General features: G+C 43.3%; 1 protein-coding gene across 1 annotated transcript in view; it reads right to left on the bottom strand.

Annotated features, from left to right (window-relative positions):
* Nucleotides 1–14,242, bottom strand: part of LOC105279887 (neuroligin-4, Y-linked) — a 204,133-nt gene extending 189,891 nt beyond the window's left edge. Inside the window, exon 1 of the mRNA XM_011339990.3 lies at nucleotides 13,539–14,242. The gene's annotated coding sequence lies outside the window, so the exon portion shown is untranslated. The remainder of the gene's footprint in view (nucleotides 1–13,538) is intronic.
* Nucleotides 14,243–17,689: the final 3,447 nt, after the last annotated feature.

Genomic DNA, 17,689 nt, shown 5'->3' on the forward strand with positions numbered 1-17,689 from the left:
GTGCATGCGTCTCTTCCTCTGATACTTTGAAAACGATGCATTATAGGACAATACGTCCATCTACTCCGCGCTCGCGCGCGCAGAGAGAGCATACCGGATGGCAGCCGCCCATTCTCCCTTTAAGCCGCTCTTGTACTACCACACGAGTCTTTTGTGAAACTTATTCCAAAGTTCGGGATAGTAACGTCCCTACGAACAAATTTCGCCGCCAAGGCAGACGAATTATGTTCCCTCGAGAGTAACTCCTTGCTTCTCCTCGCGCGGATGCAAATCATTGTCAAAATCCGCAAGAAAAAGGAGAATTACTGGGACATTGGATAAAGAATATTCTTATTAATTCATTTACGTTTTACTGCGAAAAGCTGCAAAAATGATTTCACTTGTCACGGCTTTCTTTCCTCTTTTTCATCGTTTTCCGCGTTTCTTCGAGATAATTTAAAAATGATCGCTTTCGCTGACGTCATCTCTGAATGCTGACATCTTGTCATTTGTTCGCCAATAGGAATTAGCGATAATTGAATGCAAATTGCTGGACGTTGTGTGTACATCGTTTACCTTTACTCGGCACGTGGCTGCGCGAATTTGCAGCTTGTCGAATTATCGAGAAGCTCTCCGCACGCTTGTCGATTACCCGAATACGCGTGTCAAGCTTTCGAGCCAGGGCTTAATCAGAAGTTCTCACTGAAAAGCGACGTTCCAGTTACTCGCCAAGCTCAATGCTCGATTGTCACGTTTCGTGACCTTATCGACACGTTTCACTTGAAATCACGTGTCAGAAATCTTTGGCAGCAGAAACTTTTCTTGCTCAATATTGTGACGGTGAAGATTGCCAATAACTGATTTCAACGTGTTTTTGACGATTACACTTTGGTTACCAAAAATTTATGGTCCTTGATTTATAATTTAGATTTAATTCTCCAGTTTCTTTTTTATAAATCATTGTTTCAACGTAATTATTACATAACAAATTAGACGATATTTGATTTCAGTCTTGTAGAATTATAGGATTGTAAGAATCTAGATGTAAAGCCTTTGATGTTCCACAAGCTTAATGCCACAGATCTTGACTTTAATAATTCTCGGTCAAGCATATTTAAATCTACAGATATTTCCAAAGATTCTCTTTCCTTTCCTCTGTTTCTCTGGCAGGTACTTTACAGATCCTCACTATTGCAAAAGTACAAATCTCTGCTAAAGTGAACCTTTGATGCCATAAAATCTTGCTTCTCCGGATTATTGCATATGCATATTTAACTGACGTCAATGATAGGGATTAATTCCCTATCACTCGTTTTTTGGCCCATAAATGTACAAGGTATTCGATAAATCGTGGTAAGCAAACAGCAGGAAATATGGATTCTGCCTGTTCCCGACTTTCTCACTTTATACACACTTGATTGCGCGCTGATGTTCGTATAGTTTTATATTGCAGCACCTCTGAATTCAATTTATAAATCCCGCCCCGCAGAGTGGAGCATAAAACTAAATTCAATATTCGTACGTCATCACAACATACGACTGATATATTTGAATCAATTCGGGCGAAATAGAATAAAAACAGGCACGGGCAAATGCACGCGCGCGGCCGGAACTATTTCTATTGAATTAAAACGAACGGCGAGACCCGGCCTTCGAAGCGCGACAAACGGCGGGCATTAATTCCGACTTGTCGTCGAATGAATATTTCCTGGTCGACGGGAAGTCGTAAGAAGGAAACGCGGTAACAAAGACCAACGTCGCGCGCGGTCGCCGCGGAATTTTCGCGCCGTGTTTCTAACGAGCTCATGAATTTTCGCTTCATCGCTCTCGCGCTAATGCATCAGCGCGAAGAAAGAGAAGAAAGAAGAGATAACGAATGGGAGCGAATCGCTGCTGGTCGCGGAGAGCGGACGTGGATGAAAAGCTAGCGGCGCAACCTGCACTCAGCCCGCGACTCTCGCGTTTTTAATGTCATCCTAATAGCGTCAGAATTTATATCGCACTACGGCAACCCCCGCCGACGCTGCCAAAAAGATTGGAGGGCGGATGACACGGGGAAGATTAGATTTCATCCAGAGCTGCTAGGAGACCGCGTATGTTTCCGCGTTCTCCGTGAACGTCCATGGGAAAGAGGAACCGGTCGTAAAGGGATACGTTAAAAATTCGGAAACTTTAGAACAACATCTTGAAACACGACTAAAATCCAGAAACCATAAAACAACATCGCGCAACTTGACTACAAACTGCAACTGCCGAGGAAGCGGAGGAGCGTCCGCCGACACTAGGTTTATCGCGAATTGTGGACATCCTTGCTCCGAGTATCTTCTTCCGCTTCGCCACTGCCCCCCTCCCTATCACTTCCTTGAATAAAATTAGAGAGAAAACTTCCTTTAACGAAAATTTAAGCGAAGACCCAGTTACGGAGTTAACATCGCAAAGTAAGGAGTTTTCAGATTAAACACGACTGTAAATGGATAATGAGATTCAGCTTTCTAGTTAATTCGGCGTGCAAATTAAATTGGCTTCGTCAGCGGGCGATACGATAACTGCGGATCAAATTTAACTTCTCAGACACAACCGACCATAGATCGCAAATCCCTTGATGCAAAAATCCTCTTCGGCTCATCGAGGATCAGCGACGTCTCCTCCCTTGCTTCACAATTCCTGCGTCTTACGACGTATTTTGCGCTTTGCGCGAATTTACATTGTTTTACACGTGTACGCGAAAGCGGAGCAACAAACGACCTGTCTAAAAATAGTACTCGACGACGCTTATCGCCCGCGCATGAGAGAAAAGTTCAACACTGGGTCGCCGCTGCAACACCACGAATGGATAGGGTCCTCGTTTAAATTCAAATACCAACCTACTTCCTTGAAACCCGGCGAAATTTACTTTCCTGTGTTGCGTGCGAGATAATCGCGAGAGCTGAGCGACAGGCGGGAGTTTACGCATCTCTAAAAAGGCCTAATTACAAACTTGACAAATTTAGCTTTTCGTTAACAAACGATAATACTTGTATACAGATCGCTGGCTGCAAAACGTTTTAGTCACGCGAGATACATGTTTAAACAACTACAAGAGATGATACGTAGGTAAAAAACGCGTATCAAAGGTATATTCAATGTATTTCGGAAAGATTTACATTAATTTATATCATGTAGGTCAACACTGAAAAATACCAAGCTCTGACTAGATTTAGATCGGGTTATATAGCGAGTGCGCTAATAATTTGCAGCTTCGCGTAAACGAGTTGGCGTTCGTGAGGTCTGCGTGAAATATATGACCGCTCTCCCGAGCTATTCCTCAGTCTTGAATTTTAAAAAGGAGAGCAACGTGCTAAGTCTGTGGAATTTTCTGCGATACCGCGTTTGTAGCCGCTTCAAATTCACTTGACTTTTATCGCGTATCAAGATTCCGTAGCGCTAGCAGATAGCGCATGGAGAATGCTTCCGTGATGTTGAAAATCATCAGGCGTCCCCGGACCGATGCTAATGTTCTGATACGACATCTGCGCCCTCTCTATGTCACGTAAGTACATGGAGTATCTCTTGGACATTACCGCGCATACATGCAATGGACATTTCGTGATCCGTGTGGTGAGAGAAACGATCCGTATCCTGTAACGAGGATAAGCTAAGGAACGCAGCAGTTCAGAAGTCATCATCGCATTATGGCTCATCACGAAGATTACGACCGTGGAGTCAAGGACATTGCATATCGACGAACTCAACAAAGGCCGTTCTTCGTTACTCTTTGTCACAAAAAAAGAAGCGACGGGAATCCATTGTTAGGAAAACTGTTACATTCCGAAATTGAAACAAAAGTTGCAAATTTGAAAAAAAGGATTGTAAAGCTTCAAAACGAAGCTTTCAGCTTCGAAAATCCCAACGTTCCGAATTTTTGTGGATGCTCGATTTTAGCGAAATTTCAAAAACTTCGCTATCGCCGAAATGCAAAAAATATCAATATTTGTTGACTGTTTATTTAAAAATATGTCATGTATTTCTTTCTTGACATCTAGAAAGTGAGAAAGCCGTTCAAGTTTCGAGTCGATGTGATCAGAAAAGAATTTGGCGAATGCGTTTATCCGCATGTCGAACATGCTTCCGATGCAGTAACGCAAGAAGCGGCGGCACCAGCAGCGGCACCAGCAGCGGCACCAGCAGCTAGCTAACGGTCGTGCGCGCTACGTGCTTCCGGGCAGATAATTTTAACACAAAACCCTGTGTAAAGCCCGCCGTTGGCTTGCCCACGGTGTGTAACGTGATGTTAAATTGTACCGTTTCGAGCGATTGCCGCGAATAACGTGGCGGCTAATAGAACATAGCCGTGCGAAATTCGCTGTATAGTTTGCTTTGTGCTCCCCTTTCAATAAGACGCGTCGATGGAGATATAGAGCCAGCGATTTCATGCGCATCGAATTGAAATCTGAACAATGCCGGCAGCCAATTAACGAACGCCGATATATCCGCGTATGAAGCGTTCGCGCGTGCGTGTGCGCGAATGGCAAAGAAGGTCAATTGTGCGAGTAGACCAAAGAGGGTGCACTACAGTAGCACCACGCGCGGCGATTAATCAGTATCCCATGCGTCGAGTCTCTCCGAATAAGAAACTGGTTGTCACATAATCGCGCCGCTTTCAGAAAAGTCCGTCTTTTCGGTTAGGACGTGATTCGAATCTCAATGAACGATTTTTGAAACTCCGTTCGTAACTCCGTTAACCGTCTGGGGGAGAATTCGATAATTTTGCAACCGCCTCGCGCATTTGATCGGCACGTTTATCTGCCGTACAACTCGGTTTCAACGGGCGATAAAATGTGAAACAGATTCGCGCCCGCTCTTGGTTATTGCGGTTTTCATTGCAACCAGCTCGTGCATTATCGACTCCCGTTGTATTTCGAGGGCTCGATAACGTCCTGGCACCTGTCACCGACGGCGAAAAATCGGAACGTATCGGCAGCCAGACTTCGGGGATACGACGGGTGAAGAGATAAAAAATAGAAGGATCACTAATAATGTGTAAATCGTGGAACGAAATCACGCGCGATCGATTTACCACGAATTAAAACACGTGAGAATTGTGAGACCTGGTGTATGGACATTATTTCCGATATATCACACAAGAGCGAAACCCCGACAATTGTTCGGTCTTATTCAGTTAATTATTGTCAATAAAAAATAAAGAGACTTCGTGTGTATGTGTCTCTCTTTCTCTTCTAACATGAAATGAATTTCTCTTAATGCGAATTACGGAGATGGAGAAAAATGCAGATTTTCTCTTCGTTTTATACACTTCGCGATAGGAATTTATTATAAATTTATGATTGTCAAAGAAAGTTTCATTCTCGGCGATCAACTCATACGCTCGAGAACGGTTCACGGAGTGCTCTAATAAGAGCAAATTGCGCAAATAGTTCGGAAATTTACATGGTTAGAATTCTTTTCGCCCGAGCATGTGCCGGCAACGGAACGAACTACCGCCGGTTTGCGGTTCGCCGTGTTTAAAATACTTTCCAATTAGCACAGGAGTTCGCATATTCGCTGCCACGTACTGCTTGGATTTGTATGAATCGTTTATCCTGAGGTACGCGCTGTTCAAAAAACCCCATACTACAACTGGCTTTTGTTTGTTAAGGAATTTCCGCACTTTATCAGCAACTATTTAATTCTCTCACTTGCAATTTCTTCTGATTTTAAATTAGATTGGGAAATTAAATGAACAATTAAGTAATCAGATACATTCATAGAAGTATAATTATTTAAAAAATAATGAAGCGGAGGAGTATACTGGTCTGATAAAACACTGCATAAATCCCAGTTGGAGAATTTAATGCTGATAGCTTAATGATTGTTCCGTGCACGCTCAAGAGCATTAAACGAAATTCTATTGGTAGCAGGGAATTTAAATTTATAGCACGAAGCAAGCGCTCTGTTTTCTAAAACTCGCAAAGCGTTTGCGTTCCGCATCTCGTAATCGGCTTGGAGTTATTTCAGAGAAAAGCCGCGTTTCACGGATGCCAGCCGCGCGTTAAAACGCACGTAAACGCCAAGCGACGTTGAACGGAATCGACAGATTCTCGTTACGTCGCGACACCGGGCGCCCGCTTCGTGTCAATGATCCGCCATCGGAAATTGTAACTCTTCGGTCTTCAGGACGGCGATGTCACGTCGCTGGATACATATGGCGCTGCTTAATAAATCCAGCAGACACAACCCGCCGCAATCTAGCCGCCGGACACGTAATCTAGCTTAACGTATGTATCCACTCGATTTTCTCGCTTTGCCGCACTCTCGCGGCCCTTTCTCACCCTCTTTCTATCCATTCCATCCCTCTCTGTCTCCCCCATCTATCTTTCGCGACTCGCCGGTGGATGAGGCGGGACGGGGGTTTGCCACCCTCTCCCCTCCCAGGATTCCCAGATATGAAATCGGTCTATAGATACAGACCACGATGGATCGCTCTTGAAACTTGAAACTTGAAACGCGAGAGTGGAGTAGCCGTACGATCAGTTCCGCAAAATTGTGAGCTTCGAATATGCCAGTCCGTTTCCAACTGCCCCGTGTCTCATTGCGCGAGTTTCACATCAAGTCTGAATATTTGCATGTCACAGCTGTCGAGCGTGGACTGCCATTGGAGTCTTCAGAACTCGGCTTGTTTTCCTGCTGTCTGATCCCCGTTATCTTCGAGCTGCGACGGTTTCCGTCGCGACTTCGTCTTAACTTGCAGATGTCAAATATACCTCTTAAGCGCCAGTAGCTCCCGCAGCCTTTGCATCTTTGTATTCTTTGAACATCAAGGATGCCATGCTCTCCTTATTAGAATTCTTAAGAATTATATTCTCTTATCTTATCTAACAAGTTCTCATTATTCTCAAGTTGCAGCATTGTTTATTTCAAAATCGATTGTGAATTTCGGATATTGGATTAGAGATGTTTGTTTACTCTTGAACGAGACATTTTAGTCAATACATTTGTTACATTTACAAATTTTGCAAACTCTGGACGTAAAAAGCGAGATTCATATCGTGAGCATGCGATCTCTGGACACAATATCGAAGCGGAAATAAAAATTCGGGCAACGTTACGGTCGTAACAAATGCGGCCCCGTTCCATAGGAATTGACTCCGCTGTAGCTCCATGACTATTCATTAAAGTAGACTCGCGAGCCCACTCCGATCTCGTAAATCACAGAATTGGTGGTCCGAGCATTAACCGCGATTTGAGAGGTGATACGATTCCGATGGAGTCTGGATTTACAATCGTAAACGGAGCGCGCAGTGACGAAGTCATAAAGCAGCGACAGATTTAAAAGGTGGCTCATAGTGCTCACTCTTGCGTCGCATATATGGCGGATCCCCACGGAATCGCGAGTAGCTTCCGCTTCATTGGGATTTACGCGACTGCAAGGATGTGGACTGTCGTGAGATCGGCGGTCGGACTCGATCCTGACGCCTCGACTCTGAGCTTAGCCTTATGTAACAGCCCCAGGTCTGGCGCGGAGCGATAAATCTTCATGGAAGCATTAGCGGTCCCTGTTCTATCACACACATTTTCTCTCTATATATATGATGTGTTATATATACATAATGTATATGGATATGGAGGCTGTCAAGATGTCTCCTAAGAAGGTAAAAAGTTCAGTCAAGGCGAGTTCTGATTGTTCCAATATATGACGATGTGAATCCATATGGCGCTGGCGGAACGGAGAAAATGGAGGAATGAACGAGAATCGCTCGATCGAGCGATTCGTACGGTTATCCACATCTTTAGTTTCAGATTTCGATGTAAATTCATGATTCCATTCGTAGACTCGAAGTCCACTCCAAGTATTAAGGTATTCTGATTATAATATAGTTGAATATTTGAGTTCTCCAGTACATTTGAGTACTTTAAGTACTCAAGCGCCCTTGACTGCTTGAAATCCCCTTTTTATCCTCTCTTGAGTACTTTAAAACTCAGCGTTTGATATTTTAAGTTTTCGACGCCTGCGATATCCTTATGACAATTTGTTCGATAATGTAAAGATGCCATATTCTAGCAATTTTCGATATCCTGGGACAATACGCGAACTTACTGCACTTTCCAAAGTGCAATATGGACGCGAAGAATGGCAAAATTATGGCCGCGTTTACGCTGGTAAATAAGACCTTTCCTGGTAAATAAAAACTTAGTGAATCTTGATTCACCGGCGAAGTTTCCCCGAGCAGATCACTGCAAGATCGAGCGTCCCCAAACTCCCACGATCGCCACGGAGAACTTACGGCGCACCGTAACACCACCGAAACAACGTTCCGTGTGCGCCACGAACTTTTTCTATAAATCAACAGTCGTTCTCTCCTTCCCCCGTCATCGGGAAAGCTTCAAGAAGGAGGAGAGTCACTCAATCCAAGAACCGTGAAGCGTTTACGTTCGGAACAACTTCGACCCCCCATCGCGGGACAAATAACTGTGTTGTGGACGCAAGTACCGTCTTCTTAATTCCTATATTGCTGTTTTCGTTCAACGAATGCTCATAAAACGCCCGTCTACTAGCTATATACCGTGACAAAAGTGACAATCGGGCAAACTGGACCGTTTTCACTGCAGACTCCGACGCTACAGCGCGATCTCGCCATCTTCTGAGATTCCTTTCCGAGATCCTAACATCCCGAGCTACTAGGATATCACATGAACCGGGGTTGAATCGCACTGGACGCGACAGGAATCGAATTACAACGCGGACAATAATCGTTCCCGCTGCTCATTCGTAAAAGAGACGCGAGATTGGACCGTGCTTTTTCGGAGAGGAAGCAATCCTGCCACTCGGACTACGTATCCACGTAATGCTGGACAACCCATGACATTTCGTAGTGTCATCCTTTTTACGTCTTTCCATAATCCCTGATTTATTCACCTATATCCATAAACATCGAATTTTTCGAAATCTTTTGCCATCTTTATCAAACTGGCTCTAAATTATAACAACTACAAATTGCTGGTTTAATTCAATAAATTAAATATTAAAGAACTATCAAGAATAATTTATAAATCTATGGCAAACTATGTACATAATATAATTATTTGAATATTATTAATCCACTTTTGAGTCGATGTTATTAAAAATTGCCTAAAAAGTTTCTAATCAGATAGGTATACATTAAAAACTCAATAAAATATTAAAAGTATTGAAGATTCAAAAAATACCTAGATATCATAGAGATACTGAATACATCGCGGAGACCATGCAGGATCGAGAGTTAGCGTTCTGATATTTCTTAAAATATGGCACGTTATCGTAATCAAACGCGCTATAACGGATTATCGATCCATCGTGAACCCGTTTGCCCAATGACTGGGCGAAGTTCCCGCGATATGTTACTTAAACGGCGATACCAAAACTACGGTGTAAAGTGAGACATTTTTCACTCGTACCCGAGATACGGCGCGTCATGGCGTGCACATCGCATTTGGCCGAGTTCCACGCGTCCGCGTGATTCTCCGCTCGCAATTTTCAGCGGAATATAACGCGCCGACACGGCGCGGTGCTCGATTGCGCTGCAAACACGCGAGAGGTAATAAACTTCTGTCCTCCAATTAATATCGCAACTAACAGCCATGTTAATGAATGTTTCGCTCATTATTGCAAGACTGGACGTAGTTATTCCGTCACCGAATGAAAAATAATCTCGTATATTGTGTATTATTTGTGATTCTGCACAGTCTTCCATTGTTGTTGTCCAGAAAATATAAAAAAAGCCTTCGTGAAATATATTCTTACAGAAAAGTAAAATTACTTCACTTATATGAAATTCTGACATTTATATTATATAATATAAATGTCAGAATTTCATATAAGTGAAGTAATTTTACTTTTCTGTAAGAATATATTTCACGAAGGCTTTTTTATATTTTCTATATATATATATATATAAAGAAATACTGAAAATAAAAATTCTCTGGGAGAGAGAAAGAGAGAAATAAAGATTTAATAACAGGAAACTTGGAGTACCTATTGAATTTAAAAGTTACTTCTGATATTCATCTGAAAAATTTGAAATTTGAAAGACAAGGTCCAAGAGATTCTACTCAACAATGGCAAGCTTCTGACAGATCTAATCCGCAGAGAGAATTTTAAAATAACATTTTATTTCAACTTCTTTTATTTTAAAGAATAGAAAACTACAACGATTTCTCTCGATCTTTATCATCGATATAAATTTTATTAATTTATTGTTATTACAGTTTTCGAATCCTTTTCCCTGCGAAACCCTTATATTTCAATTTTAAAATCCTTGGACCTTTGATTTTCGAGCCGGCAGGGGATTCCATTCACGCTGAAAGGAAACTTTAGTAAAAGTGGGAGAGAAAGAGTAATACGTCTAGTTGAAGGAGACTGCAGCAGAAGCGAAGAAAGAGCGAAGTTGGCTGAACTCTGATTATGGCGCGAAACGGGGACAACTAGAGATGAAGTCGAAGTAGAGCCAGGAAGAGGAACTCGGCGAAGGGATGAAGCCTCCCCTTCGTCCCAATCCCTCGCATCCCCACACCCCGCGTACGCGTACGGCGTCTAGGCAGTGCGCGTTACACACGCACGCCTCTCCTCGCTGCCTTCTTACATAGTTCCGCTGCGGCGGACAGAATGCATTTCATCAAAACTTGCGGCTTTCGCCTCGTCGCCGAGCGAGCGCCCTATTCACCGGCTCGGCGTGTGAATCAGCCTCTCAATCTCGTACATCACACAACCGAAGGCTCACTACACGGGCGATATCCCTGGATGTGCATGAGCGAGACTACTTACAGCGTTGAATAAGTTTCTAGCCACCTGAACTAATCTTGCCGAGGCAAGCCTTCAGTTCTAGCGGTGATCATTAATCCGCGCGTAAAACAGCACGGGGAAGAAGGGAGGAAAATTGCAAAAATAGAAGAGTTTATCTTCCTACAAGAAACTGGGTGGCTGAAAACGTATAGTTATACCGATAGAAAATTCAAACTTGCAGAAAGTTTGAAAAGATCGGAATGCTATCCAGGAAACACAGATTATAGCAGTGATATAACATGGAAGTAAAATGTAACATAAGGAATGTTATATCCTATTTATATTGTGGCATGACATTGGTTACATACAATTATGCTTTGTACTATTGAGTGCAATATACAAGTAATGCGTACGTTTAATACTGATAATATTGTTCGTTATAGTAGCTATAACATTCCAATTTATTACGACAATATAATACTTACATTACTGTGTTTGCTGGATAAAAGCAACATGGTTTGACGAGCGTTATCGATCACATCGTAAAATACAGACATCAAGAAATGCTTAACATTTGTATTCTCGAGTTTTATGCAGCGCATAATTTCGTGTTTAATCTCGCGCAATTCCAGCCGGCGATCTTGATAATCGTTGGACGTTTTTTTCTGTCAATTTCGCGCGTGCTGCAGAACATACGTCCATGCCAATGAACGACTTCTTCACGGACGATGATAGCAGGTGTTGCGCATCGCATCGGGCGATTATTCTCGAAGAACTGTGGCACCACCCGTCGAATATCCAGCCGCATATTTCCTGCGGAGGGAACACAGCGGGCCGAGTGTACACATGCGAGGCACGTAATCCGCGTTTCGCCGTTACGTCGGGAAAGATAAATCAGGCGTCTTATGTACGTAAGCAGAACAAATTTCATTCAATCGAAATCGCGAGCGCGGGCGGGCGTGTTGTGTGTGTTTGTTAGCCGCTTGCATTTATCAATAGGGCGCATTTGCATTCCGGGGGGCTCTTCCCGCGCCAACGCCAGGTCGGCGGTGGGATTATTTTTCCAATACACTACAAATACACGGGCCGTATTTTCGAAGGAAATATGGAATACGAGATTGGACGTGAGTCCCTCCCGGAAGACGTGGTTTGCTCAGGGACAACACATCGCGTGGAGTGCAGGATTGGGTGCAGACTGGATATAAAACCGAGCGCACATTTTCCGCGATATTTTCTTGATTAAAATCTATTCAAGTCCCTAGTTTCACGAGCGTGACAGAGAGAGAGAGAGAACGCGCGGAAATTAAGATCCTTTACAACGGTTGCGGTATAAATCGACGTAAATGTCGTAAATGTCGGTTTTAATTATACTTAGAACTACTCAAGATTGCATTCACGTGCAGACACGTTTAAGTGCTCGAAAGATCGCATGTACGCTAAGCCGCACGCTTAAGGGGGTGAACACAACGTGCCTCGCGAAACCGCCGAAGCCAAAGATATATCGCGTCCGAGTTTATTCTAGAAGTGTCTGAAACTTCTTGCAGTGTGCCTCGGCATTAACCGCGGCTGCTCACAAAGGCATAATGAGCACGTAAATCGTCAGTAACTTGTAATCCGCTTTGAAGGCTCCGTGCGCGCGCGCTCGCGCCTGCCGGTATATCGCGCGACATGGCGGTCCCACGTAAATTCCGTCGGCCATTTATGCAAATTATCGGCGGGCCACGGGGTTAATACATTTTCGCGTGCGCGCGTGCAACGTTTCGCGATATCTATAACGATTTGATAGCCCGGCTACGTTCGAGCTCCGGGTATATTTTCCAGCGAATTTACAGCATTTGCATACTTCGGGAATATTTAAACGCGGAAACCCCCGCGGCGGGCTACCGTTGGAAAAACAGGAATTTCACTGTTGAGCGAGAACGCCCGCCATGTTTCCGCGCAATGTGGAAGATCGGAACGAGATTTCGTTTAACCCCTTCTCTTCTGCTCCCACCTTCTGCCGCCCCTCGCGTTTCCGAATTCAATATACGAGAGCACAGAAATCTTCTTTCGTTAATTTTAATTCCTCAGACGTTTCAGTTATTCAACAAATTCCTGACATTTTTATCTGTTCCATTATTTTGTAAAAAAAAAACACACGAAACTATTTGTATTAAAATTTTACAATTTAAACATTTATATACTGAGATGTTATTTGTCTTCCTGAGAATCGTTTACACACAATAATTACACACATTTTGCTTAAAATATGATATGCCATTAATCATATTTGCGAAAATTTTATTAAATTACAATAAAAGACAGCAGCGAGAGAAAAAGAGAGAAAGATTTTATCATTAAAAGAGTTTAGCAGAATATTTTTATACGTGAAATATAATAGTTAGTATTGTATCAGAGAATATTTATTTTCAAATTGTATTGATAAATTTGTTAAAAAAACATTGATGTGTATTATGTGCAAAATTCTTTTCATGCTGAAATAACGCGGAAATAATATAGTTCCTAAAAAAATAAAGATCTAAACTACACAATTATAACTTTATTAATCCCCGTTGCATAATGAATTCTGTAATTATGGCTTAGATGCTATAGAAACTTTGTTTCCGGAATCGGTGGTTTATTATTTTAAAAATATTACTAGTATCAATTTTCCATGAAAAAAAAGGATGATTAAATTCATATTTTTGAAAATTCGATATAACATCATATTTTTGTTGCAATTACATATATACGCATATTCGAATAATGATCTGCCGATTCGAGAATTATTGAGACCTTACGAGATAAGAATTGATTATTAAAAGCTGCCATTATTAAGACTCACCGTTTTCAGGAATAAGGATTCCACTCGACGAAATCAAATGAAGAAGGCTAAGAACGCGCACTAAACTCGACACATTTTTCTAATAACCACTAAACGCACACACAATATGGAATTTCACTCAGTTTCACAAATGACCAAGACGGCAGCCGAAAGTCGAGTTATTAAATTAACACGCGAACCCCTCGATTAATTAATTAATTCTCTTACGCTTCAGTCCGCGGATTTAAATACTCTTCCGTGAGCCTGAACAGCTTCTACGGTTTTCACAAACATCCTACAATCACTTATAACGCCGCTGCTCGTCATGAATCATCAACCCTCTCATGTTTTACTGATGTTTTCTTCAACAACACCGTATCACATCTCGATCAACGTCGATCGACATTGCCAGACGTTCGAACAGCGCGATACGCCTTCCGGTCCGCGTTTACCGGAAGTGTGCCCGAGGCGATGTCTGAACCCTCGCGAGGCCGGCGACGACTCATCCGCGCGCATTCCGCTCGCGGTCGCAAGGGTGAGACGTGTCACGCGGCGCGACGCGACGCCCGAGTTATCGCAATCCCGTGTGGACGACCCCGTAGGACGCTGCGACGACGCGGGGCCACCCTCGGACGACGCAGGGCGGCACGGTAACCGGCAACGGTGCGACGTGCGTGACGTCGCCGCGAAGCTCGCGAGACGAACTACGACACCGGAATGGAAAGCTCCGCAAGCTCTCGCGCAACGCGACGCCAGAGCCTCCATTCTCGTCTGCCGAGCGCGCCACGGTCGATTCCGCGGGTTACACTCAGGGGTGCCAGATAGCAGCCGCGGCTCACGGCTCACGATAGTGGAGGAGGGTGGCACGCTCAAGCGAGAACCGCGTACGTGCGCGCTCAGCGTTTCGCTGAGTGGTTCGTCGCTTGTGTGCGTGATTCCCTCCGCTAGCATGAGCGGTGAGCCGCGGCTGCCGTCTGGCGGCTGGCAGTACTGGCACCTCTGGTTACACTTCGGGGTTGGACGCTGCGAAGCCCGCCAGCCGGGCAGAGTTTCCTTTGTGGATCCCAGAAGCGTGACTGCACCTGGCCAGGCTCGCTTAAACTTCGCTTCAGGCCAATTTAATGCGAATCAATACCGCTTGACACTTTCCGCGGGCGAATTAATAATAATCATCCCCCTGGGGGCTTTCGCGATCCTCGAGAAAGTCGATTTAACGTTAATCAGCCGTACGAGGACTTTTTTTCTTTTCTGGGGGAAGAGCGGCTTTGCGATATCGGTAACGCTTGAAGCGATCGGGCATGATAGAGCGATTGGAGTTATCTCTCAACTGATATGACAATATAAGTTGCGCGTTTACGTAGCGTGAAAGAGATCGATGGGTGATACGTCAAAGCTATACCGCATGGAGGCCCTCAGCTCAGCGTTCTCTTCTTCGTGGCACTTCGAATATTGTTCCCCTATTGAACTTTAGGAGCAATTTCTGATAAATCCTTTTAAATTCCGCAGGCAGGTAATTATGACCCCAATTTCGCGCGGACATAGAATTTCATCACGTAATGAGTAATAATAATAATAACAATAATAAATGTATCGCAATAAATTGTTCTTTTGTAAAATTTCTATCGCAATAAACATGTATTCGCGAGTGCTGAAACTTCAACAAGTCAATTACTGATAAATAATCATCTGATCGTCTTTAAATCGATGTCGAACGACTTGTTGAGTAAAAAATAAATGGGAATTCTCTGCGAGGTCGGGAAATCGAGGCGTCATAAAGCGTAACCCGGCCTCGCAAGCTGGAATGTCTGGAAAGCTCGAGCGTCGTCGGAGCGCGCCGCGCAGGCTCGTGGGGAGTACGAAGAAAAGGGCAGTCGGGGCTATCGATTCAGTCCTGCCAACGGACAGACCCTTTCGTGGTGACTTTAGGGTCGTCTAGGGACTTGCCACAGCCACGTATCGCACCTCGCAAGGCGGGAACCTTGTAGATCGATGTCCTCTCGAAGGACACGCGAGGCCAAACGCGCCGGATAACTCGCGTCGCCCACAGGCGCTCGAGAGCTTTCGAGTTTTGCGCTGCCGAGACCGCTAATTGGGTTGCTCGATTGCGCCGTCGGGTATTCCAGCTGTCTTCCAGCCAGATCGTGAGGCTAATTAATCTTACGCGTGAATAGCGAAGCCGATTCATCCGAGCGTAAAGAGGATGCGCGCGCGAGGGCTCAAAAAATACACAAATGTTGCAAAAACTTGCTTTGCATTGCTGCATAGAACAAAGCCTACCGCGCACAGAAGTACCTCTTTCCCAAACAACTTTTAGTTCTAATGAGGGAATGTTATATGTACTGAGAAGAATTAGTAGAAGCTTGACTGGTAAAAAGTAGGAGATTTCTACTTTTTGGGGAAATTCTACTTGTCTGATTTTATTTTTTAAATTTGCATCATCTATATATGTATTTTTTTTAATACGTGCAAAAAGCGTTTAATTATTCTATAAAATGCAATTCTATAAAATGATTCGTTATGCTGAAGAGAAAAATGTCGCATTCCACTAAACGAGGATTGAGCGAACGCGTCCAAGTGGTGAAAAACTTTTTTGACATATAGAAGTTCGACTGCATCTGCAGCGGACAATGTTGTTTACAACTGTTGACATGGTAATTTTAAACGTCTACAATATTGTGGTTTGATGCGTTGATGCGCTGCGCACGGCTCGATATTCAAAACTTGACACTTGGGTGGTATAGAAATTTAAGAGCGTAACGATACAATGACAGAATGCAAAAGATTAAAACATGATATGTTTTTGAAAATCTAAAATGTCACTAGGTGATAAGAGTTGTGAAATTTCGAAAAGAAAAGTAAGAATCCGTGTGCACCAGCAAAGCAGAGGTGCCTATGACAATGAGAAAAAATTTCGTAATGCAGAAAGGTTAAAAAAAGCTTGAAATGTTTTAAATTGTTCGAAATCTTAAGCTGCTGTTTTTGTTTTCAATATTTGAAACGATAGAAAATTTTAAAAGACTCGATAATCTCATAAAGCAATGAATGTAAAAATCAATAGTCCTTTCACATATGTAGCAACGTGAATATTTCATAATTTGTTTCCTTTTGCAATTTTGTCACACCGAAATCATATAGTGCACACTAACTTAGGTTTAATAATCGAATGGACCCCCGACGATGCAATCCATAGCTTTTAATTTCCATGAAAGTATAATATTTTCGATATGAAGGCGAGCTTTTCACAATGGATGACATTTTTTTTCAATAAATACGAATCTTGCGGCGCAAATTGCAGTAACTGAATTTTCCGATGGAATCTGTGTCACGTAATTATCTCCAGGAGCGATAAAAATTCGAAAAATCTCAAAAAAACCAAGTCTGTGTGAAATAAAACGGTGTATATACATGCGGAATTAGGACGGCTTTCGCGTCTCTACGGTTAGTATCGATCCCCTCCTAGAAATCCTCTAATTTTTACAGCGGGACGACAAGCGCGTACGAGACGGGTTTTCCCCTTACCGACATCCGCATTCATATTCGTCATGCGTGCAAAGTGCTACACGTTTAGTGTAATTCGGCGTGCCGAAATGGGGAGCAAACAGATATATACTCCTGCGGCACTTCTTTCCTCCCGGTTTTGGCCTCCATTGTGATCTCACGCGGTCGAAATTCGACGAGATATATCAGAGGATTCCATCCCGTCTGCAACATGCGGGAGTGTTCTAAACTTTTTCAACGTACCTGGGATTCGGCGAAAAAGTTTTCCCGGCGGGGCTACTGATTTTGTTAACGGCCGAGTCTCCGAGTTCTTTCGCGCGCGAATGAAATTTATTTCACCGCAGGACCAGCAGAAAGATAAAGACTTTTAGATAACCGCATTACTTCGTACAGTCTTGTGATTTATTTATAATAAATTAATAATCTGCCTGATTGTACTTTCTGCACAGACGCATTACGCTCCCCTCCCTTATGTAACAGCAAATTCTGCAAATTGAAAGTGCGACAAAATGTATACTCTAAAAGAATCTGAAAAAGCACATATTTACCAAGAAAAGAATTATTTCGAAATTTTGATCTTCCGAATTCTCATCGATTCGAAAACCCGATTGTCGAGCGATCGAGAAATACTCGGAAGAATCAAGGGGATTTGCAGGAAATTAAGGAATTCCAAG

Source organism: Ooceraea biroi, chromosome 7 (genome assembly GCF_003672135.1).
Source record: "Ooceraea biroi isolate clonal line C1 chromosome 7, Obir_v5.4, whole genome shotgun sequence".
In the NCBI taxonomy this organism is placed as follows: Eukaryota; Metazoa; Arthropoda; class Insecta; order Hymenoptera; family Formicidae; genus Ooceraea; species Ooceraea biroi.